We start from the raw sequence: 25,010 nt of genomic DNA, 5'->3' as shown, positions 1-25,010 counted from the left end.
TCCAAATACTCGTTTGAAATTTTCATTTTTCATATGAATTAAAAGTAATATGTTCAACTCTGATATACCATACTATTTATAAACCATTAAGAGCCAGGCTACCTTAAAATAACATTTATGGTGAAAATGGGCTTAAGAAAACAAGTAAGAAAATTAATCATAATGATCATTGAAAAGAGGTTAGTGTAAATACAAATAAGACTAAAAACACTGTAAATTTTAACAGGAACCATTAACTGGAAAGGTTTTTAAAAAATGGGTGTTTTTTTTCCTAATTTTGAGCTCTGAAAAGAACTTAAACTCTTCCTAATCAAATCCATAATTTCAAAGCACAAAAATAAAAGATTGATTTATCTCTACATTGACCTTCCTCACACAGGTGTTATAAAAGTTAACAATTTTGTGGGAAAAGTTGCTTCTCTTTCATGGCTTGTGAGATATTCAGTGAAGTTCATATGTGTGTTCTTGACTTTTATTCTTAAAGAAGTAAGACCCATCATCCATTTCTCTGTGCTCACCTCTCGGAAACAGGGGGTATGAGGCACTGTTTGAGGAGCCACAAGTCAGTATTTCCACTGTTCCGTAGCTTGTCTCACAACAGAATGTGTCAGCCAGTGCCTGTGTCACTCACCTGAGCCCCACCACCATCATGCACGCTTGGGAACAGGTAGCCTCTCACACGTGAGACCATGCCCTGTCTGGAATGTCTGGGAAAGCAAAGAAGTTAAAAATCCTTGGATAATCTCATTATTTGCTGAGCTTTGGAGCTCTCAAAGCATTCTAGTTGCTCAGGGCTGTGGGGAAAAAGATCTTCAAGACCAAGATAAAATATGTCTGGATGTGGTTTTGGCATTAAAATGGTCCAAATCTGAGCGTGAAGTATTGGCCACAGTGTTTTAAACCTACACTGTCTGCGTTTCTCTGTTCTCCTATGTCAGTTACTGAAAATAAGCAGCTTAATAGAAACACATTACACATTCAAATATTGTCTTTAGAAGTATCTGGGGCCTTGTGTTCCTTTCCTTGATTAGCACAACAAAAACATTCTTAATGGTAAGAATACCTTAAACCATATTCTTTTAGTAAAGCCCCAGAACTAAAGCCAGAATCATTTAGGAATACTTAAACCATTTGGAGGTAGCATCTTTGTTTAAATCTTAACCAGCAGAAATTTATAACTGAGGAGCGTGTGGTTTTATGTGACTCTTCTGCCCAGAACAGCAGATATTTCAGATGAACCAACATTATCATCGAATCATAGAATAGTTTGGGTTGGAAGAAACATTTCAAGGTCATCCAGTCCAATTTCCCCCTTGCAATGAGGGTATCGAAACCCACAGCAACACATTCTGTGTGGAGTCTAAAAGCAATTGCTCTGCCAAAAGTTGTGCCATGAGAAAGAAGACTATAGTCAGCTTCTGGCCCAATTAATATTTAATCATTTATGCAGTAGATAAACACTTCCAGTTAAAATGCAAGCGAGGGAGAACAGCTGAGGAGATGTTTATTTGTTCTTGGTAGACATATGGGAATTAGTTCTGCCAACGCTCTGAGACAGTTTGCAAACAAGCTCTGATCCAAAAGTTTTCTTCCTGTCCTGTATCTTACCTTCTCAGAACCAATAACAATACCCAAAGAGTAGAAATTGAGTAGAAGGAATTAAAAAATAAGAATTAAGGGTTAATAGGTTTCACTGGAAAAACTAATTGTAATATATCTGTGTAGAAGAAACTAAAGACTGCAGAAAAATAAGTCAAATTTGTAGAAGGCTGTTGAGAAATCAAAGGTTTGATACATATACTGGAACTAAAAATTGTGGGACATACTGTTTGATGAAGTTGTTTAGAAGAGTACATTGAAATGTACCTAGATGTAATAGATGGAATTAAAATGCAAACTAACTTTCAGGAAAACAACTGATTGCAGAATGGTCTCAAAAATCCCCGACAGTCTCAGTTTTATGTTGAAGTTGAAGTTGAAAAAATAGTTTGCTGCTACATGAATCAAATTGAAACAAACCTAAATTGAAGACAGCATGAGATATACTGTTTTTTCAGTGTTTCCCATTATTTGGAGGAAAAGTTTACTTTTCCCCATCAATTAAGTTTAGATGAACATCTGAACTATATATAACTAACTTGGAAAATGTCAGAATGAAAAGAATATATAAAAATATTAAAGTAAAAATATCTTTTAAAAATTTAAGTCTTAAAAAAATACAGGTTCTAGAGTGAAGAAACTGAAAATATATAATATTGCTTTTGGTGGGCACAAATGAGATTTTGTATTTATACTTTTTATTTATCTAGTTATCAAAGACTATTTCAATCCTTAATTTCAGTCAGATCATCTTTATACTTGTGTGGTGATTTCTGCTTTTGGAATAGGCACAACCACTCCAGCCAGAGGCTCTCATTTTCAACCGTTTTCCCTTCATTTTCTTTAAAGGTTTTAGATTATTTGCACTTAAATTAACCAAGTCGATGACCAAAATGTGTCATCTCAGACACCTGAATCCATGCCTTAGAGATGTAAGTTTGATATATTGGGACATCTTTCTGAGTTGGTTACTCTGTACAAAATGTGGGCTTGCTGCTCACATCCTGCCTGGGTGCCAGTCCTGCTCACACTCACCTGGAAGTGGTTCCTGGTGGAGGTCACCCAGCTCATTTCATCTTTTTGTAGCAATAACGCTTGTTACCATTCTTTCAGATATCTTCATTCGCTGTTGTTAAGTTGCTATGCAGATATTTTGGCAGTAAAAATTATTAGTAAAGAGTTGTTTATGCACAAAAGACCTTTGTGAATGACTAGCTCGCTTAGCTACTCTGTTATGCTAGTTTTACAGAGATATGAGCCAGTTTTGTTGGGCTTTTTTTTCAGCAAGGAAGGAATAAACCAAGCCTGTACCAGCCTAAGATGATATGTAAATTTCTTGGCACAACAGCAGATGCAGAGCACTTATCGGCTCCCAGAGTAACCACATCTGCTGGCTAGGCTCTAACAGAACTTTCTTGAAGAACTGAGGGCAGACTCACACCTCAGCAGCTAACAAGTCCTCCCTACGAGGGGACTCAGAGGTGAGAGGGGAAATCAGGCAGTTCTCCCAGACCGATGCGCTTCTTCTTATCACTTACATAACGGCTGTGTTTTTCAACACAATTTGATAAAGCCCAGGCAAGTAAGAAGACTAAACCACTCTTTATCCTCCTGTAAAAGAAGTCCAAGAGCTGTCTTAAACCTACAGAGGAATACCATTTGGCTGTAATTTTAGATTACAAACAACTTAGCCAAAATATGAGAGGCATAAATCCAATATGCCAGTCAAAGACCTTCCCAATCCATTTATGACTAAATATAGCACTTAGGAGTGAAAAGATTCTGTTTTCCTTCTTATTGGGTTTGGGTTGGTTTAGTCTTGGACTGATAACTGTTTCTGTAAGTAAGAACTAGTAATCTATCTGGTAAAATAAACTCTACTGGGCACCGGCTCATGCTGCTGTATTCATATCAGTTAATTTTAGGATGCACGTTTTCAGCAGGGTCCTCCTAGCATACGTCCTGGGACAGACCCAGGAATACCACTGGTCAGGGACTGCTCCCTGCTGACTGTGGGATGGATCCGCAGCTTCCTGGGAGAAGAGGGGAGAGGGATTAGCACTGTGGATGCAAGCCATGTCCTAAGAATGGGAGACAGTCTTTTCTATTTGCTAATTTAAACACAGCCCCTGGGTCCAGGACATCAACTGATCAAAATGATTTAGTTTATCTTAGACTAGTTGCCTTCTGTTGAATGTAAATCACTACCAGGTACATCAATTACTTAGAGAATGAGTAGCTACGTAAAGGTTGGTTTCTTTGATAAGGCTGAGAAGCCAAGCGAAAGGCTACGATTTCTTAGAGTCAAAGAAATAAGAAGGCTCATCCTATGTTTGATGGTAACTGGTGAATATTTATAAAAATCTACATTGCAAGAAAAATCCTTTGGCAAAATGATGAGATTCTTAACATAAGCTCTGTTTATTTTTTCATGGACTTGGATTTTTAATAGGCAGAGTTATAAATTCATAACACTTTTCCTGAGTGCTGAGATTTTCCATTTGGGAATATGAGTGAAATGCAAGATGTTCACAGTCACAACTGTCATTGTATATTCACAAGAAGGGCTCAAAGTACTGACAGCATTTCCATACAAAGATCCAAGATATCTGTGCTTTCCATAATACATAAATGATTTGGTGTCCCTATTCTGCATTTAAATGTATTTTAATCTTGGTTGAGCATTTCTGCCACGAATTATTCCCTATGCAATTTTCTATTTCTGATCAAATTTTGAAAACAAAGTTATTAACTTTGTACTGTGCATTAATAATAGATATGATGCAGTTTAGATACAATCTAATATTAAAGGAAAATGAGAAAAAAATCTGACAAAATCTGGACAGTATGTCACAAAAGTAAGATATGTTTAAAAACATGGGGAGCATAATGGACCAAGAAGACAGTGGGTTAGGAATATTACTCAGCTTTTCAGGGTAAGATTTGTGTTTTTTACTGGTATTCCATGATCTTTTACAAAAGCCCCTTTCCAGTCCGTCAGGGATGGGATGTATTAGCTCACTAGATGAGATTTCTCAACAATAACTGCTCATGTGTGTTTTAAAGCCTAGAGGACCACTGGCACTGTAAAAGGACATATAACATTGAAAGAGCAAGAATGACTCAGCCCACCTCATGTGAGTGAACCAGTTTGTGTCCCACAATCTTCTGCCTGCCTGGACCTTCATGAATCCTAATCCAGAATGATTAAACTCCTGGTATGAGTATCTCAGTGTTGTAAAAGACCATTGAGTGTCATCTAAGTGCCAGTACCAATCCCTTCTGGTCTCTAAAAGCCATCTAATGCTCTGAATCCTCTAGCTTCCCACAGCTTTAGACTGTTCAACCATATCCATAGTGGTAATCCTAACACGTTTGTGTCCAGATACCTAAAAGATCATTCCCCACTGTAGAAGAAAGTATAATGTCAAGAAACCCCTCTCTTTCTATTCACAGGGGAAAATTCATAACCAGTAAGTTGCTACCTATGGAGACTGCTAAATTCTTCAGCCCTAACTCTCACGTCAAGCAAAGCTTGCAACTAGGACATTGAATTTCTTCTATAGGTATTAAGGGGAACAGGATTTACTTCTTTACTAGGTTTTCCAGGGCATTTTATAGCAGGGCTACATTCTCTTGATTCTGAAAATATGCTATAGGCTGAGGTTAGGGTTAGAAATCCACATCTAATGGATTCTGGGGTATTTGATATCACCCAGTAATGATAGATGTTATTTTTGCATCTCTTTGCATCTAGTTTTGCAGGGTTTTGTCTTTACTCTTTTGCAACCTATGTGCCGTTCCTCAGAGTTTAAGGAGTTAAAGCCAAAGAAATGGATGATTACCATCACTGAAAATCCAGCAGATGTTCAGATAAGACTGTTAGAGGATAAAGCAGCAACATTATTGAAAGGACTTTACTATTAACTTGCTTGTTTAATTCATATCAAGTAATTAATACAGTTGAAAATACCGGATTTTTGATGATATAATGCAAAATTCGTGTCAACAATATACATACTCTCTATTTTATGTCTCAGAGCTGTGAAGCTAATTTAAATACTTCAAACTACAGACTGAGCCTCTGTTATATTTGTAAATATTTTGCTAATGTTCAGTAAAAAAAAATCTATAAATCTGCAAATTTATCAAGGGTGACAGCCATCCAGCAATATCTAATGTATATATTTATACTGGATAATCTCTTTTGTACTTGACATCTTCATGTTAAAGTAATAAAGTAATTTAACGTGAAGTTCTATTTCTTTGGGTGAACAGAAGTATTTTTTATGTCTGTCACTGAAACTGATGAAACAGCCAATTGGAATTAGCACAATTTCACAAACATAGATGAAACATTGAATTGAAGGCAGTTAAAATACAGCTAATCTGAAGAAATCACACAACTACACAACAAATTCAGAGTAAATAACTTCTGTTTATCTTGTGACTAATGTTCCCTTTTTCAATGTCAATCTAGCATGCTAAGGCAAACTTTTGATAAATTAATGTTAGAACAGATTGTTTGAGTAATCCAAACTCATTCTGATAAAAAAAAAAAAAGCCAAAGTCAGGTTGTGTCACCATGGTCTTGGATGATTTTAAGTCTGTGTTTACTCATGGCCCCATCCATACTGTCTCTGGGGAGTACCCAGGGCACTGGCACAGGTTACCCAGGGAAGTTGTGGCTGCCCCATTGCTGGAAGCGTTGAAGACCAGGTTGGATGGGGTCTTGGGCAGCCTGGTCTTGTGGGAGGTGTCCCTGTCCATGGCGGGGGAGGTTGGAACATTTAAATCTCTTGTTTCATGCTAAAACACTAAATGATAGCAACAGCTTTTGAGAATATTGTTACCTCTCAGTTTTCTCTACCTCTTTTTGTAGATACTGTTTTCAAATAATCCTCTACATATTTCCATGAGTTCCTAAAATCTCCACTAATCTCATTTTGATTGATTTATGGCAAACTACTTTTCAGAGCTCGAGCTCTAAATTTTCCTGACAAACAACCCCGATTTCTGTTCTATTCTGAAGTAAACCTACTGTGTTGAGCTCTAGGTCTACTTGTCTATTAGTAAGTTTGACACATTGACAACTTATCTTAAAATAACATTCAGATTCAGGGCTTCATGAAATTTTCATACACATCTCAACTTGTTAAACCTACTCAGTATGCTGGAAGCATGAGTGTATCCAGGCTGGGTAATATGGAAAGCTTTACTAAATGCCCTCCTAGTGTCTGTCTTAACACAGGTGAATGTTGAGAAGAGAAAGCCTCAAGAATAACAAAAAATGGTTTGAAAAATTAGGTACAATCAAGGGTTCTCTAAGAATAAGAAAAAAATAACCTGAGAGGTAGGTTAATGTTAATGTAGGTTAATGTAGGTTAATACCCCATGGCAGGGGTGTTGGGACTAGATGATCTTTAAGGTTCCTTCCAACCCTAACTATTCTATTATTCTGTTATTCTATAATTCAGATTCTATGATTCTATAATTAATAGGCTGTTCAGACAGGCACACAGGAATGGATCAGCCTGGTAGCCTCCTTACACTTCTGAAGAGCTCTCTCATTACAGACATTAGTTATTATAAATATCTACTGGTGCTACACAACCTCCTGCTGAGACTTCAGTATAATTGTGGTAAGCATGAGTACATAGCAAGAGAGTGTTCTTTACCTCAACAGGTTTGCAGCCTCAATGGTCAGAGGACAGCAAATAATTGCATTTATTCTGATGTGGGCAGGGAGTGGAGGCACCCAAAGATAAAACAACTTGCTTTGCAGTTTGGCAACTGTATGTGCAGCTTGGAGTCACTGCTCAAGTGATGCTGATCTGCTAGTAGGACAGTCCCTCTTTCAAACTGTATCATAAGCTCAAAGCATAGCACTTTTTTTTCATTGGATTATTCAGTCCTGTACAGGGATATATGTGTGTTAGCCCTCAGAGAGTTAAATCCGGGTATTGGAGGAATCACAAATTCTGTAAGCTGAGTATGATGCTTCAGGGAGGAGTCACACTAAGGCATTTGTACAGCTTCTGATAGCCAAGCCAATTTGGGTATGCTTTCATAACTCTGTACTTGTGCAGTGTTGTAGTTGTATTATTTGATTCTCAAAAACTCTCCAATAAGAGATATAGTTTCCATAACTTTTCTTTAAATTCTGAGCTGTATATCAAAGGTACGTGGTGGGCACAGCAGCTGTGCCTGGAATAGAATTCTCAAAGTTTCAGTTGTCTTTCTTATTGGCGTTTCACTTTTATTTGTGTCGCTTTTTAGCCTGTTAGAGACTTCTGGAGAAAAAGAATGTTTCCTGAAGGAAGACAAATACCGTGAGTTACCAAATTTGTTCATTTCAGATGCCTTTGTTCAAGTGACAGCTCAAAAGGACAACAGGCTAAATGACTCAGAAGCATGAGAAGAATTTGGGTAAGATTTATTATCTTGACACCCATTATATAATCTTTTTTTTTTTGTGCTGTAGTTTAGAAACTGCCTCATTAAATAAATTGCCAAACATTTCAATATTGTTTTCACTTCAATCTATTTTTAAGCAAATTATTTTCAACTTTTGAAGATTCTTTTTTTTTTTTTTTGACAGACATCTGAGGAGAGTTCACAGGATTTTTAGATACGTTTACATCAGATGCTGCATGCACAGTAGAGGCACCTGTTTCAGAATTGCTGGTTTAACAATTTCTGTTAGCTCTCGGCCCCTGTTTTTTTTTAGATTTGAACTCTGCTGTCAGGTTTACATGTATTGTATTCTCTTGCATCTTTGTGTTTTGATTCAGGTTATCCCAGATCTGCTGACTGTCATAATTTTTAATTTCCCTCTTCTTGCTCTGCCAAGGTAAGGTTTTGGGAGCCAGGCTGGCAGAACCGTGTTATTTTCCCGTGCCTTTGCATGTTGCAGAGGGTGCAGACAGAGAAAAAAAACATTAGAGCCTCCTCTGAAAGACAGACTCAGATCTGAAACTCCTGACTTGCTTTTATCTGTGCAGTTTGAACTGAATTGGACACCAACAGATTGGATACCAACTTCATTCACAAATAAACAAGAAGCTGACATTAATAAGAGCACAGTGTATGGCCTAACATGAAGAAGATTTAGAGCAAGCCATTACAATTCTTGACAAGAGGCATGGAGATCAAAAAGTTAAATATCATAATAGTCTATACCTTTAACAAGATATAAGCTTGTTCTGTTCTTTCTATGAATGCTTCCTTTTCAGTCAAGTTTATTTCAGCATTTATAAGCCATTAAACATGAAGAAAACATATGCAATAATATCATAGAATCATAGAGTAGTTTGGGTTGGAAGGGACCTTAAAGATCACCCAGTTCCAACCCCCCTGCCATGGGCAGCGACATGTTCCACTAGATCAGGCTGCCCAAGGCCCCATCCAACCTGGCCTGGAACACCTCCAGGGATGGGGCATCCACAACTTCCCTGGGTAACCCGTTCCAGTGCTTTACCACTCTCACAGTGAAGAAGTTCCTCCTTATGTCTAGTCTAAATCTGCCCCTCTCCAGTTTATACCCATTGCCCCCAATTCTATCACTACAATCCCATATGATTGGTACTGAGCAATTAAACGAGTTAGCATGATTTTGCTTATCTTACATAAGAATGGCTTTAGTGGGTCAATTTGTCTGCTTTCCAGTGGTGGTCAAACAGCCTGAGGCACTATATGGGAGCAGGACAAGCATATATTGTATTTTTCTGATGATTCTCCCAGCCCATTACTATTTGCAGCTCTGGCACTTCCTGAACTGGGAGTAGTTTCTGTAAAATTAGCAACTGTCAGTGTGTTTCTCTTCTGTGAACTTTTCCAGCCTCTCTTTGAAACCATATAAACTTTTATGGTCCATAGCTCGTGGTGAAAAGTCCTGCCTTGTAACTGCAACACCACTGGCAAGAAAAAACTCTTGTTTTAAGTGTAATTTCTGCCATAAAAAGGTATCTTAGGGAGCTACAGTGGAAAAAAACTCTGGTAATGGAATGCAGAACTTTGTAGGAGTCTGTAAGCGTTTTGTAAACTAACCAGATACTGCAAGGATTGTTGCAATTTTATGAACATTTTAATACCTGCCATAGTGTTGCAGCTATGTCATAAGCAGAGAAGATGAATTTTGATAATTTAATAATAAAGTTGACATTGTTGCCTCTGCAACGAATACTTGGTCCCTTCCAACCCAAACTATTGTATGATTCTTTGATTCTACGATTACATAGGAAAAAGGACAGAGAAAGAGGCTGAGGACAGTGGGTCTCAGCTTTCTTACTGCTGCATTATGCTCCGTAGGCAACTCCTTCCTCTGTAAGCTCCTCTACAGCCTCCTTCCATCAAGAGACTCAGCCAGCTGGATCACCTGAACAGCCTGGTCACCAGTGACATAAGGTTTTAGGTCAACAGGAAATGGCAAAGCAGTACCACTGAGGAAAGAACCCGGGAGCTGCAGGGACTAATCCCTCCCATCCTGCTCCACCACCAAAAGCTCTGGGGAGCTTGGTGGAGGGGTGACTGTCACCAGGCTCCTTAAATCCCAGCTATATTTTGTGTTTGTTAGCCAATAAATAGTTGCTTCATAATTTTAGGTGTGCATATCCTTCTTGCACAGTCACCTTTTGCAGACTCGGAAGAAGAGTAGTGTTTCCTGTTATGTGTCAGATGACAGTTTAATTTCAAGCTTCTCTTATTTTATCAGAACTTGAGGAACGCTCATCTCTTGGTAACTTGGAAAGGTTATTAAAAGACCACTGCAATGTCATCCAATGAGAGAAGACAGAAAATTAGATGAAGGTGTACCTCACACAGCTTTTCTCCTTGACCACCACGTACCTGAATATTTAGTCCATTCGCATTCTTCTTGTACTTATTTTTCTCACAATGTACCTTTCACAGATAAGGCTAAGCTTTCTCTGAAGCTTAGGTGAATGTTATAGCTGTACTTAGATTTAAATCAACATAGTACTTTTCCTCCTATGCAAAAGATTTTTTTCTGCAGAGTTGAGCTTCTGCTTTGACTCTCAAAATCATAGAATGGTAGAATCAGAGAATAGTTTGGGTTTGAAAGGACCTTAAAGATCATCCAGTTCCAAATGCACTGCCATGCAAAAAGGACACCTCCTACTACACCAGGATACTTAAGGCCCCACCCAATCTGGCCTTCAACACTTCCAGGGACGGGGCAGCCAGAACTTCCCTGGGCAAACTGTGCCGGTGCCTCACCAATCTCAGTGTGAAGAATTTCCTCCTAATGTCTGATATAAATCTTTCCCCTTCCAATTTAAAGCTGTTCTCCCTCGTCCTATCACTTCATGACCTTGTAAAAAGTCCCTACTCAACTTTCCTGAAGGTCCCTTCAGATACTGGAAGCTGCTCTAAGTTCTCCCCAGAGCCTTCTCTTCTCCAGGCTGAACAACCTCAATGCTCTCATCCTGTCCTCATATGGGAGGTGCTCCATTCCTCTAATCTTCTTTGTAGCCCTCCTCTGGAACTGTTCCAACAGTCTCATACCCTTCTTATGTGGGAGATTCCAGAACTGGACACAGTACTCCAGGTGGGGTCTCACAAGAGCAGAGAGAGGAGCAGAATCATTTCCCTCGAACACTTCTTTTGATCTGTGGGACAAACTTCCAGCCAGACATTTTAGCTGCAACTTAGAGTCACTGCAGAACTGACAAATAATACAAAGGTTTGTCCTGTGTTACACTTTTTGGGTTTAGTCTGACAACATCAAATATTATTTATAAGCAATTCTTACCCTTATATTCTTCTGCATGCACAGTTAAAAAACGCCCCAAAAATTTAAGACATAGAAGTAGGGGAAGCTTTGTCATACTCTTCTTTTTCATTAGAATAGTGTGGGTTTTTAATAGAACTACAGACAGCTAGCTGGTTAATAAGACAGTCATTGTTGTTCTAAAAAGCAGAATGATAGATTTAATCCTCCAATACAGCTTTGATGGACAAAAAAAATAGAAGCACTAGGTATCGGGCTTTAACAAGATGTTTATACCAGTAGAAGGTAGCAGCAAATATCAGGCTCAGTTCTCCGATCATGTACACTGAAATAATATCCAAGACTCTTGAGTTTCTTCTTGTTTCTTAAATTTATGCACTGTCTTCTGAAAAGCTCAGTTTTTAGCAGTCATTTCAATGCATTGATATGCATAAGGCACTGATGAAAACTCCAGTAGTCATGCTTACTTACTGTGTTGGTACAAAACTGGTTTCTCTTCCTTTTTTTTTTTAAATTTCATGTTTTCTTTTGCAGGGATATGACCAATGTGAATGAAAACCTAATGGTCGGCAAACAGCTGTATGGAATTGGGTTTTTAATGTACTGCATCAGTGACTAAGAACAAGAACACAGATACCTTTGGGGATCCTTGGTAGGCAAACCATTAGTCTAGTCCTGCAGTCCTATATGATTTTCTATGCATAATTGCAGATAACTAGATTTTTCTAAAGGTTAATAACAATTGTAGGGTGTTAACGATACATTGAAACTTCTCATTCTTTACTGCTGCCTATTAAATTGCAGCAGTGTTTCACTTTCCCCATTAGTGTAGTAAATAATACATATTCTGGAAGAGTTCTTTAAAGGTGGTGATTAAATAGAAGGAAAGGAAGGTCAAAAAATAACTGACGTTTTCTCTAGTGATTCAGTTATCAGATAGTGATATTGGAGGACAAAGTGCTTCCTAGTGGTGAATGATTATTGTCTGCATGACACTAAAAAATAAATGCAGAGAAATTCAAAGGTGACTGAGAATTTTGGACAGCCAATTTTCTGAAAAATTACTGGGACTTACATGGAGGTAGATTTGAAAACCTCCACCACAGAGTTTATTGTCCAAGTGGCTCCTCAGGAGGTTTGTGGTAAGAAACAGAAGGAAATTGTAAAGAGAAGATCTGAGGGAGGAATTACTAATAATGCCTTGTAGAGATGGTGGAAAACAGTCATCGAAGTTCCAGCTACTGAAAGGACAGATTGTTTAGTGTGACACTCTGTAGAAGAGATTCCTGCTCTGAATTCAGTACTGTGATGCACAGCTTCCTGACAGACCATCGCGTCAGTGGTGAGAGACTGCACCACAGCCTTCGAGGAGCTGCCTGGCGGATGGCCACCCTCCCTCTGGAAAACAGCATTTTATTTATAGTTTGAATTTATCTAATTTCAGTTTCCAGTCACCAGATCTTGTCATGCTTCATTCATTCAGTAGAAGCGCTCTTGTAACAAGGCAAGGAATAAAGGAAACAACAATGTCCTCCTTCCAAAGCTTTCTGCAGGCACTCAGCACAAGTGCTGCTCCTCTGGCTCTGAGCCCTCTGGGATGGATCCTACTGTCCTTCCCTCCACTCCCGGCATTTATGGTCCCTCTTGTCCATGACCGTTGTCTCTGCAGTAGGTTCAGTGCAGGTGCTGGTCTTCTGCTCTCACAGAGCTGGCTAATCAGGCACTTCAGGCAAAGGGCTGCTATTTAGGACAAAAGCTTTAAACAAAAAGACTATATATTTCTGTCTGGTTAATCCTCAGTTTCAGGGCTATTTCCCCTCTCCTAGTGCAGGCGGGTCTCTCACTGCCATTATCAGGGCTTTGACAGGAAATTTTCATGAGCCCATTCCAACCACGCAATGCAAATATAGGACTGCCATTCCTCAGGGATGTTTTTTCCAACTAGCTCTTTGCATTACCTTGGAGTTAGTTGATTTCATGCAGAAAACTTCTTTAACTCCTCCATGGTGACAGGATCCTATCTGTCCACTGGAACTGGTTATTCCTTGGGTTTCTTCCATTTGGCATGCCCATTACCAAAGCTTTTACCCATGTGGTTTTCCCATTCTCTTTGTTTCCTTCTCATTGGTATGAAACGAATCAGAAAAGGATGTGCTCTACCCATGAGTATTTCATGTAGCTTAAAAGGACAGTAAGAACTACCTTTATCCCAAAAGAAATACACAGATAAATCAATACTTACAGTGGGAATGAGGTGGAGAAAGCAATGACTTGCCTGAATGGTAATGAAGACATAGTGAACAGGATGCTTTGGGCAAACACCAGATTCAAAATGTGAGTTTGTACCACCCTAGAATAAAGTACAAAACTATATCCAGGTAAGGGGATTAAATCATACATAGCCCTCAAAAACAATCATTGTTCATAGCACCAATTAGCTCTCCAGGAATATGAGGAACTCACTGATTTACCTCTGATGTCAAATTGCCCATGAAGTTACCGCATGTGTTTGCTTAAAAGTATCCCGAACTAAGGTGACAAAATCTCCCTTATATAAATTCCATGTGACTCTCCAGGGAGAAGAGAGAATTTAGATGTATGAACTTCATAACGCTGCACTGATTTCCTCCCAAAACATTGTCACACTACCTTTCTTTTTCATAATAACTTGATCTTTAATGCTCTGGGCTCCTCCTCTACTGCAGGAGGTTGACAGCACAGCACACAGAAGGCAAACTGGTTGCACCTATGGTGAGTTTGCTCAGCTAGAAAGGAGTAAACATGAAGCATTCTGTTCTGAGGACTATGACTTCCTCTTTGCTAGTAATGCACAAGCATTTGCTAGAAAATAAGATCTTAGATCTCGGACCATCTTTATCTTGGATGACTGTCTTCATTTGAAGATGACATTTGCCACTGACTTTGCTTTGGAGGGCTTCCTTGGCTCTGTAGCAGCATTGAAAAGCCTGACTTTCCCACGTAGTAAGCAAAGACAAGTAGCTGCTCAGTTAATTGGTCTAAATTGCCTTCCGAAGGCTTTCAGAGATGTCTTCAGGGGTTATAAGGAGAACTTAGGCTTTCTCCAGGCTCTCATATTTAGATATTGCAATTCTTATTTCCATGCTTCTCACTTAGTCTGGATCTGACTCCTTCTGCAACCCAGAGAAACTTTTATTATTAAATGTAAAGCCAATTCAGCAACTAATGGCTGATTCTTCCTGAGGGGAAATAAAAACAAAACCAAAAAAAATTGTATTTCTTCATTGTTCTAAGTACTAGAGGTGAACTTAGTCTGATGTCTTTTGAAGAAATGCTCCTTGTGTTGAGTCCCACCAGTGAGATTGTGCTTCTGTCTGATAAACTCAAGCCTGTGTTTTCTTAATCCTGTGCTGGAGGACTACGTGGAGACATCCTCAGAGAGGTCTTAGTTCCATTCTGCAATAAGGAGCAGACTACTGAGGGACAGGACAACGAATTTGTGAAAGTTTCATTATGAAAATTCAGTATCTCTTGTTCTGTTGCCATTGCCTTTACTGATCCAGGAGGAGAATTTCTGCATGCTGTTGTCTTTGTCTTGGATAGTCTCAATTCAGGACAGTATCCAGCTGTGTTTTAAGCACTCTGCTGAACAGGTTTGATTGCAAAAGCCCAACTAAGCCAATTCCTGTATTGAGACCTTTTTTTGGCATTAAGTTAAATTGAGAATCTGCACAATGGAGCACTAGTTTTAATCAAAAATAGAAAAGTGTGTTATCCTTTTCTGGTTTTCTTCCTAAAATTGCTTTCAAAATATTAATTAGTTAATCCCACAGTGATTCTGGCATTCAAACTTTTCCAGCAATAATGATAAAAAACTTTCTGTAAATGTCAATGTGGGACTGAACTTTGAAAATGCAGAGATTGTACTGGAAAAGGAATGTATTCTGTCGAAAGAAGCTCTATCGGAAGCATAAAGGGTGAAGAACGAAAGATTATGCATAATAATATTGTTCAAAGATACCTAAAGGTCAGAAGCAATTTTAAAACTTTCCTCTTCTGAGAAGAAAAGTCTTCCCCCTTGGAAGTGGTTATATCAAGCCCCGAACAGGACTTTCTGTGGCCCAGAACTTCCATTTTATCTCATTCTGTGGAATATCATCCTGTTCTAAAAATGAGTGTTTATTATATTGACTCAGTGAAACCTTCCTGTTGCAAAAATAATGTAAACCAAAATAACTCCTTCTTAATTTTCAGATTGTTTAATATAATAAAAATGCTACTATGTTAAGAGTGAACTACTACAAGTTGTCTCAATGTTTATTCTTCAAAGGGAATACAGTCTGAAGGAGTACTGATAGCTCAGCTCAAGTCAGAACAGGTACTCAACAGGACCCTGTTTTGCTTTCACGAAACTGATCTGTTGGTGACTCCAGAAGGAGCGGAATACCAGTGGGCGTTCTCCGGTTGCTGGTTATATAGGATCAAAAACGAATTTGGGAAATCCCAGGTAGTGATGACTGAATGTCACCACTTTTTGGTTTTAATCTGGAAGTATTGGTGCTGGGCAGAACCTCACTCCACATCACAGACACCTTCTCCTTGGCAGTCAAAACCCAGACATGATGACCTAAAAAAAAAAATAATGCTGTAAGTGAAGACTTGAAACTACTGAAGCAACCTACCAAAAATAAAAACAATGTACATGTGAAACAAAGACTCTTCTTCACACAAGCTGAGAGGAGAAGAAGGAGGTGTTTAGAAGTTCATTGAACACTTCATTTATGGAAGGTACTTAACACCCTGTACCTTGGGCCTGTGTCAGTCCCTGCAAAGAAATATTTCAGAGCATTAAGTAGCACTAAAAAGAAATACTGTAAAAATGTACACAGATCAATACCATATATTACTTGTGTGTGTGTATATATGTGTAATACAGTAACATGAGTCCAGAAGATGGCAACAAAGGAGGTCAGAGGGCTGGAACACCTCCCATATGAGGACAGGCTGAGAAAGTTTGGCTTATTTAGCCTAGAGAAGACAAGGCTTTGGCAAGACCTTAGAGCAGCCTTCCAGTACTTAAAGGGACTCCAGGAAAGCTGGGGAAGCGTTCTTTATCAGGGAGTGCAGTGACAGGATGAGGGGGAACAGTTTTAAGCTGAAAGAGGGTGCATTTAGATTAGATATTAGGAAGAATTTTTTTTTACTGTGACGGTAGTCAGGTACTAGAATGGGTTGCCCAGAGTAGTTGTGGCTGCCCCATCCCTGGAGGTGTTCAAGGTCAGCTTGGATGAAGCTTTGAGCAACCTGGCCTAGTGGGGCATGTCCCTGCTTATGGCAGGGGGGTTAGAACTATATGATCTTTAAGGTCCCTTCCAACCCAAACCATTCTATGATTCTCTGATTTCTGATTCTATGATTACAGCAAGCACTTAGTAAGCTTGATTTACATCCTCTGGTGTAAATCAGGTGTAATCACACTCAGCTCCTGAATTCATCCTGTAATATTCCCACTGGAATTATAAATGGTGTGATATTATAAATGGTGTAATACCAGACTGAGAGCCTGAATCAGACCTTATCTCTGTACAATGAGTGCTGAGACCACTCTTTGATCCTTGAGCTTTCCTTCCTCCTTACATTGACAAACTGAACACACTCAGATAAAAGGCAGCCAAAACTTGTTATGTCCATCTGCAGAAACAGTAGTTGCACACTAGAAGTTCCTAATGAAATCCGTTCCTTCAAGGAATGATCAAACACATGAAAACTCTCAATGTGTTCTTGTGTCTCCCCTCCATCTCTCCCAGTGTTTTCCAGCATCAAAATGTGTCTGCACCTGATTTATTTTACAGAAGTTTATGTGTTCTTAGGCAACATACTCCCCCTGTGACAAGGATTAATTGGTCTCTCAGCTGAATGAGACTGTCAAACCAATGACTTGGCCTTGGTGTAAAGGAACTAGCACTGACGAGATGCTCGTTTTACTTGCCATGAATCTTTCATAGTAAAGACAAGAAATCTATAAAAAGGAGATGGGGAACATCACTGTGCTTTACAGCTCTTCACAGAAAATTTTGTGGAGAGGATCCTGTATGAGGAATACTTCCCCTCTACTGTCTTCTGCCTTCCATGGCAAGCATGGCCAGTTGGCTGAGTAAGAGCTTGCAGTTCTCTACAGGGTTTAGTCTACCTGAAGGTCTTCCTTTTAGACACACGCCTTTTTTTTTACAGCCTATCTAGTGACCCTTCCATTTAGAAATTTCATCCTAAATTTCCAACTAATTTGTGCTGCCTTGAGATCATTAGCTTTCATGAAGACAGAAACAGGTGATAAGGCTAAAGAGTCAGCTCTCTATTGAAGCTTTTAAGTTCTGCAGAGAGGTTTAGGAGAGAATTTACCTTTTGCATAGAGTATAGGAGCATCTACTCCAGCTTTAGGCAAGTTGGGCAGGACTGTTAATCTGCTTGGTAGAAGGAAAGCTTTAGAGAGGGATCTGGACACAGTGGATCGATGAGCCAAAGCCAATTGTATTGGGTTCAGCTGGGCTAAATATTAGGCCCTGCCTTTGGGCCACAACAACCTCATGTAACACCACGAGCTTGGGGACGAATGGTTGGAAAGCTGCCCATTGGAAAACGACCTGGGGATGTTGCTCAACAGATGTCTGAATATGAACCACCTCCTCCTACTAGCTTTAAGATTGCACATGGGGAAGATGAAAATGACAACTCTTTCCACACTTGGAAACTAAAGAGAAAGATGATGAACTATTGTTTCCAAAAGCTCTTGCTTTTATTCTTGATGCCCTGGAGGAAGAGCTGCTTCCTCCTGAAACCAGCAGAACTGCTTTCACTAGAAGGTTTCTCATACAGCACTTCAGCTCCCTAGGACTCACTTGGGCTTCTTTTGCCCTGAGGTCTTTTTTTTGTTCTTGGGGCTGGGGGGTGTTGATTTGGGTTTTTCTTTTTTCTTGCTTGCTCCATCCTCTCTTTTTTGCTTGCTTTATTTCCTTCTCATTGCATGTTTTGATGATTTATGCATGCTGAGACACAAGATGCTTCTGGGAACGCCTATTGCTATTCAGATGCCTGGAGGAAAAACTTTTTGTAGGGAGTTGCTGAACATACTACTAAAATCATTTTAATATTATGTTTTTCTGCTTTGCCGCTCTAATCATCTTTGATCTACTTGGAGGCATTATCCTCATCAAGAAGGCTTGTCTATTGTTTGGGCTACATTTCAGGTGAATATGCATTCTATTTTTTTTCTTTTGGGAGATTCAGGGACTCTAGAGAAGTAGGAAGAGCAACTGTCAGTGAAAACAATGTCAAAAACAGCGTAGAGAACTTCAGCCTTCTCCTTTTAAGTTGTTACCAGATGTTCTGTCTTATTTATCAGGAAAGATACAATTTTCTCTTCCGTTTCAAACACCTTTCCTTAAGGGGAGACCTTATAGTGACCTTCCAGTACCTGAAAGGGGCTACCAGAAAGCTGGGGAGGGTCTTTTCACAAGGGCATGGAGTGACAGGATGAGGCAGGATGGCTTTAAATTGGAAGGTGGAAGACTTAGATTAGACATTAGGAAGAAATTCTTCACACTGAGGGTGGTGAGATACTGGCACAGGTTGCCCAGGGAAGTTGTCTCTGCCCCCTCCTTGGAAGTGTTCAAGGCCAGGTTGGATGGGACCTTGGGCAGCCTGGTCTGGTGGGAGGTACCCTTGCTGATGGCAGGGGGGTTGGAATTGGATGATCTTTAAGGTCCCTTCCAGACAAAACTATTCTATGATTCTGACAAATGCACCTGGCGAAACCCTCATAATTTTTCACTTGCCAAATTTAGTTCCAGCTGCACCTTAGCTTTCCTGATTATTCCTCTTTCACTTTTACAGCCTTTACAAAGAAAGTCACTGTGGCAACCTTTGCACATTTCTCAAAGCAAGGACCATTGTTGACCTGTTTGCAGAAGGACTCCAGGCAGTTCCAGAGAGATAGGGAGGGAGAAGAGAAAGCTCCTCTGCACAAAGATGGCCTGGGGCTGGCTGTAAATAAGCTGCTTCAGGAGGGAGTTTGCAGAAACCACACAGCCTGTAGGACTCTCTCGGGGCTTCCTTGACCAAGATGTTTAATCTTTGGTTGGCTCAAAGCCAGCAGAGCCATGCAAAAGTTCTCGGAGGAGTGTCACACAGTGCAACCAGAAGACGTGGCCCAGAACAATCTCATTTTCTTACACTTAGGTCACACTCTTATGTCCTGATGCAGCGAGGAATGCAGTGCAGAGCTGGAGATACTACTTTAGACAGTGTTTGCTCTAGAAATTAGGATCTGTGTCTACAGGAACTTATTCTCAAATTTCCTTCAGTCATTGCCCAAGTGGTTACAGTGTTCAATACATGGAGGAAGGAGACTTCTTTGTATTATTGCCTGGGGCAAGTGCACTTAAATCTCATTATATTCAGCCTCTGCACCACAGAAGGCCTTATTATTTTGTGGCTGCCAGAGAGAATGCTGGGAAAATCAGAAGTCAGAATGGCAGCAGCTGTGGACCGTATGGTTGGATCCTCTTAATCTAGTCCTTTGCAGCCTTGCAGACGCTGGCAAGTCTCTGCACCAAGGTCAGCATCCAGTTGGTAGAATAGCTTGCACCACGCTGCTCAAAAGTCCCAGGGGGAAACTAAGGGCGCTATTAAAGCACAACAAAGTGACCATCTCATGGCCATGTTGGAAAAGAACATGCATTGGAGTTGACTGTGGCAGATCGGAGCAGCCTCTGAAGCTGTGCCAGCATATTAGAGCAGACATCATCCAAATTTACCTCAGGAGGCCACATTTACAACATAGCATTCTGTTCTGAGCTCTTTGCTAATGGGGAATCAGGCTTTGATGACTTCTTGTACTTAATTACTTGTTAAAACTGCAGTTTTAGCATCAGACTTGCAAAAATGTAGTTATTCCTTGTGTTCTTTTATATTAAGCTTATTTGTTGTCTTTAAGACTGCATGAATGTGGGATCAATATTACCCCATGTATCTATATCTGGCTTGATCCATAACCACTCTTAGGTTGGTACAAGTGCCAGAGGTTTCCTTTTGCCCGTCAGTGCCAAGATACTGCATATATATTTGTACTTCAGTTTCTTACCATCTGGCTTGGAGCAGACCTTTGAGGTTTTCTCTGATCATGTCAGCTATTTTTGTTGTGGACATGAGAAATGGGGGAAGTTTTCATTCTTGTGACAATGCAGTACGCTTTAACACACTGAGGAGGAGGGAATTGGGCATGAATAATAATTATTTCAATTATCTGACTGAACTTCTGAAACTACCTGACTTAATAGTGCTGGAGTTTTTCCCCATTATTTGATTTTTATGAGCATGAATTAACTTTTTGGAATTCTCGGTGGAGTCAAAAGGTAACAATTCCAGTCACAAGATCTGACAATGTTATGTGACATGCTGCTATTAAGCTACTGCAAGAGTGAAATGATTTTTTTAATATAAAAATTGCCTCTTGGTGCTACAAGTGTTCACAGGCTCTCCCCGAAGCATGATTTGTAAGCAACTATCTTCCTATGTTCAGAATATTATTAGAGCCTGGAGGGTGTTTTGCTCTCTGAGAGAAAACTTACTGCTTCTTCCTGCAAAAATTAGTCTCAGTACTTCTGATATTGTCTTTATATTAAATAAGAAATCATTCGCTATCATGGAAAAAAGCTGATCAAATTTAATTCTAAGAGCTTAAAATGAACAGGAGTTAAAAATGCAGTGTCTAGGGCAAAGCAATATATGATAAACTCAAATCGTTGAATTAAGCAGCTATATTTATTTAATCCTCTTTGATCTTCAAATTGGTTGTCTTGCTGCTTTTCTAGTACGGTAGATAAATACATTAGTGGACTTTAATCTGGCATTTAAAAACATAGCAATGTAAAGTGGCTTGAAGTTGAAATCAATAAAATTCAAACTGGAATACAGCGAACATTTTTAATAGTGAATGTCTGTCCAGACATGCCTCTGCCTCTGAGTTGTCCCTAAAATGAAGCTGCCATTGCCAGAAAAGTTCACTACATCCACCCTTTTCTGTCGTGTTCCCTGAGCGTGCCTCAAAAGCAGAAAGGGAGGAGGTCTGTCCATTCTATTTACCCACCTTGGCAAGCTGAAGACAGGCTTCCTTCATAGAAGTTCACAGCTGCAGTGGCATAAGGCAGACCAAGAAACACCAACAGATATCTGTACAGAGTCAAATGCAAATAGAATCAAATAGAATGGGATAGGATAGGATAGGATAGGATAGGATAGGATATATTATTTCAGTTGAAAAGAACCTACAATGATCATCTAATCTAACTGCCTGACCAATTTGGGTCTGACTGAAAGTTAAAGTATGTTGCTAAGGGCATTGTCCAAATGCCTCTTAAACACTGACAGGCTTGGGGCATCGACTATCTCTCCAGAAAGCCTGTTGCAGTGTTTGACCATTCTCTTGGTAAAGAAATGCTTCCTAATGTCCAGTCTAAACCTTCATGGACGCAGCTTCGCACCTTTGAACCATTCCCATCCATCCTGTCACTGGTTACCAGACAGAAGAGATCAGCACTTCCCTCTCCGCTTACACTCCTCAGGAAGCTGTAGAGAGCAAAGAGGTCTGCCCTCAGCTTCCTTTTCTCCTAACTAGAAAAACCCAAAGTCATTTCTATTGTGTGAATTTCACAAAATGTTCAGTCTTCAGAAGTCTGGAACTTTCTGTAATGAGTAGAAGTGCCTACCAACAAGTAGCTCTTAGTGGTGGACAAACAGTTAAGACCTGATCTCATTAGGATCCATCCAAGGCAGAAGGCATATTAGTAATCTATTACATAGGTAATGATGGAGGCAGAATTGCCCATCGTTGTGGTCTCTTCAAAAAGTTCTGTGAGAATGAAGAGTTACAGATAAAGAATTGCAAAGTTCTGTCTTCTAGGGAGCCCACACATACAGCAAACACATTCCCCTTGTCAAGTCCATTTAGAAGCTGAGGCACTGCCACCACTCTTAACAGCAGTCTGTTCCTGTCTTTTTATTCACAGCTCTTTACCCTTCTCTGCAAGACAAGGTGGCCACACCTATGAAGTCTGTTTGCAAGCTGATTGCGAACTGGCCAGTTTATAACCTGTTCAGGTGGCCCTGCTGAGGGGTCTTCATCTTGGATTGCAGGACTGATGAATCTTTTTCTTGTTCCTGATGAGGAATGTATTTCTCATCAAGATGACCCCAGGCTATCTGCACTCAGGGTCGTAAACCACATGGATTATTTCAGAGACTGTGAAACTACGAGCATATTGGAAAGATTTGTATGCAATGGCAGACAAACGATAGCCGGGATTTTTCATAGAATCACAGAATCATAGAATAGTTAGGGTCGGAAGGGACCTTAAAGATCATCTAGTTCCCTTGCCACAGGCAGGGACATTCCACGAAATCAGGCTGCCTAAGGCCCCATCCAACCTGGCCTTGAACACTTCCAGGGCTTTTTCTGAATAGTTAATGAGTTACATCCTTATTATGAATACATGTGCTTAGCACTAGCAATTGTTAAGACAGAAAGATTTTCATGTGGCAAATAGAGTGAAACATAACTGCACACCAACTAGCTCTCTGACAAATGACATGAGATGAACAGAGTTCTACATCTGAGTTGTGGATCGGAGAACTATGTGAGCTTGTGCAGTCTGGGCTAAACCAGCTAGTCAATAAAAAAGTGCATTACAAACTTTAACTTTGGCGTGTGTTCCTGGAAGGTCAACGTTTTATCTAGCTTCACACCAAAGAAGAGAAGATACAGCTCACACTTTGGAATGAGATTTGAATGTTGGCACTGACTGCAAGTAGAAAGTTATCCACTGTCATTTTGTTGTACCTATTAGAAGATACCATTTCCTTGCCGTGTAGAATTTGACTTATGGTCCAGTCAGAGATTAACTGTGCTGGAAGACTAGGGCAACTGTTGTCTATATCTATGATCTTCTATGAGTTAAAAGGTGGTGGCTAATCAAAGTGCAGGAGGCCAATGTGAACGCAGCACAAAGTGCTATAAGATGCTGTTGACTTACCATCTTTTTGTAGCTACTTGTTGTGTATTGCCAAAGAGTTTGTCATGATTAGACTGCTCTGCAGCAGTGCTTTTGTAAAATTCCGGACACTTTAACCAAAACACCAGTGAGACAAATCAGATCTGTGCGTGCTGTGAAGTTGAGATTTATAGCTTTCAATAAAGAGTACAAGTAATCAGCAGAACTTGTTGCTATTTCTTCTCTAAAGCCTAGCTGGACTGGTTATCAAAATGATCTCCACCTTTCTCATATCTACTGGAGGGTGACTTGCTCTGATATTCAAAACCTGCCAGCAGAGGGGATATCAGAAAATAATTTGACTCATTGCATATGCTTGGTAGCGTAACGAGCACAGACCAGCAAGGATCTTTGAAAGTTTCCAGGTCTCTGAAAGTTTGCAGTTGTTGTTAATCCAGGTCTTCAACTGGATAATCCAAAGGTGAGCAGTGTCAGGGCTTTAACTGCATTGGGAGGCTCTGCAATGCCTTCTCCACTCCCATGAGTTTGGCTTCCTGTATTCAAAGCCTGCTCTGATACAGTGAGACTTTATAGTCTTGTGTGAGACTTGCAGAAGAATTGCTGCAAGGCTCTGGGGCATCACCTTTTCACTCAGGATGTGTATTAACATACTCCTGGCCTAAGCTTGACTACAGGCATGTCTGCACCCAGTGTTGTGCCATGGTTCTCCCAGCATGATGATTTGATGTCCTGGCTTAGCCAAGGTCCTGCCTCATCACTGCAGACTTTTCTGGCAATCCCTGGGCTGTGGCTGACCAGCGTTATGGATGCAGGGCTTTTACTACTCTTCTTGTTTGGGTACCATGAGACACCACACCTTGATAGTGAGGCTATTGCCCTGCTGCCCTGGTTGTTACTTGAGCTCTTGACTCACCGTCTTCAACTCTCTGACAAGCAGATGGTCCAAGCAATTCCAAAGTCTGCAGAGGATTTTGATTTCAAATACATTAAACATTCAGAAATTAGCATTTCTATTGTCCTTGCATTTCTTGTTCTAATACTGAAAAGTGAGCATCGCTGTGTGTGATACAGGTAGCATATTTGAATTCCAAAATTGTTTATCAGTTTGATGAAAAGTTTTGCTCTGAATCCAGTTTTATCTGAAATTACTCTAATAGGCAGACATGCATTTTCCTTATAACTGCCCTATATACTAAACCTGCTTAAGTTTGAAAACAATATTGTGCAGTTGTGACAACATGGGTAATATCTTGCTTCCTAGCTTTTTTACCTGTTGGTTGCATGTGAAGTCCTCATTAAGGAATTTAAGCTCGCTATTTTGGGACCTGCCAGCTTAAGACATGCCCAAATCATACTTCTCAAAGGTCTCCTGGCACTTAAATGACATCGTGACACCCAAGGCCGCTAGAGTATGGGAATGTGTTCCTCAGAGGAATTCTGATCAGTTTTGACAAACACAAACTAATCATTGAAATCCAGCTGCAGAAGAGCACAATTCGTCACCAGGAGGTCAAACTTATTTAACATTTTCAAAACTTACTGTTTGCAGTATTAGACATTTCATGAGTGTTTTTGTGGTACTTTCCTGAACTGGAGCTGGTATAAATCTCTGCTGA

At 39.9% G+C, this 25,010-nt stretch overlaps 1 long non-coding RNA gene across 1 annotated transcript; it reads left to right on the top strand.

Annotated features, from left to right (window-relative positions):
- The first annotated feature begins 7,665 nt into the window (after positions 1–7,665).
- LOC128854157 (uncharacterized) lies at positions 7,666–14,325 on the top strand. Its single transcript, XR_008453088.1, has 3 exons — positions 7,666–7,780; positions 7,879–8,028; positions 11,885–14,325. It is a non-coding gene; the product is annotated as an uncharacterized LOC128854157 (long non-coding RNA).
- The last annotated feature ends 10,685 nt before the right edge of the window (positions 14,326–25,010 follow it).

Source organism: Cuculus canorus, chromosome 1 (genome assembly GCF_017976375.1).
Source record: "Cuculus canorus isolate bCucCan1 chromosome 1, bCucCan1.pri, whole genome shotgun sequence".
NCBI classification, from domain to species: Eukaryota; Metazoa; Chordata; class Aves; order Cuculiformes; family Cuculidae; genus Cuculus; species Cuculus canorus.
Note: the sequence above shows the minus strand (reverse complement) of the source record. Positions and strands in the feature narration are given on the sequence as shown.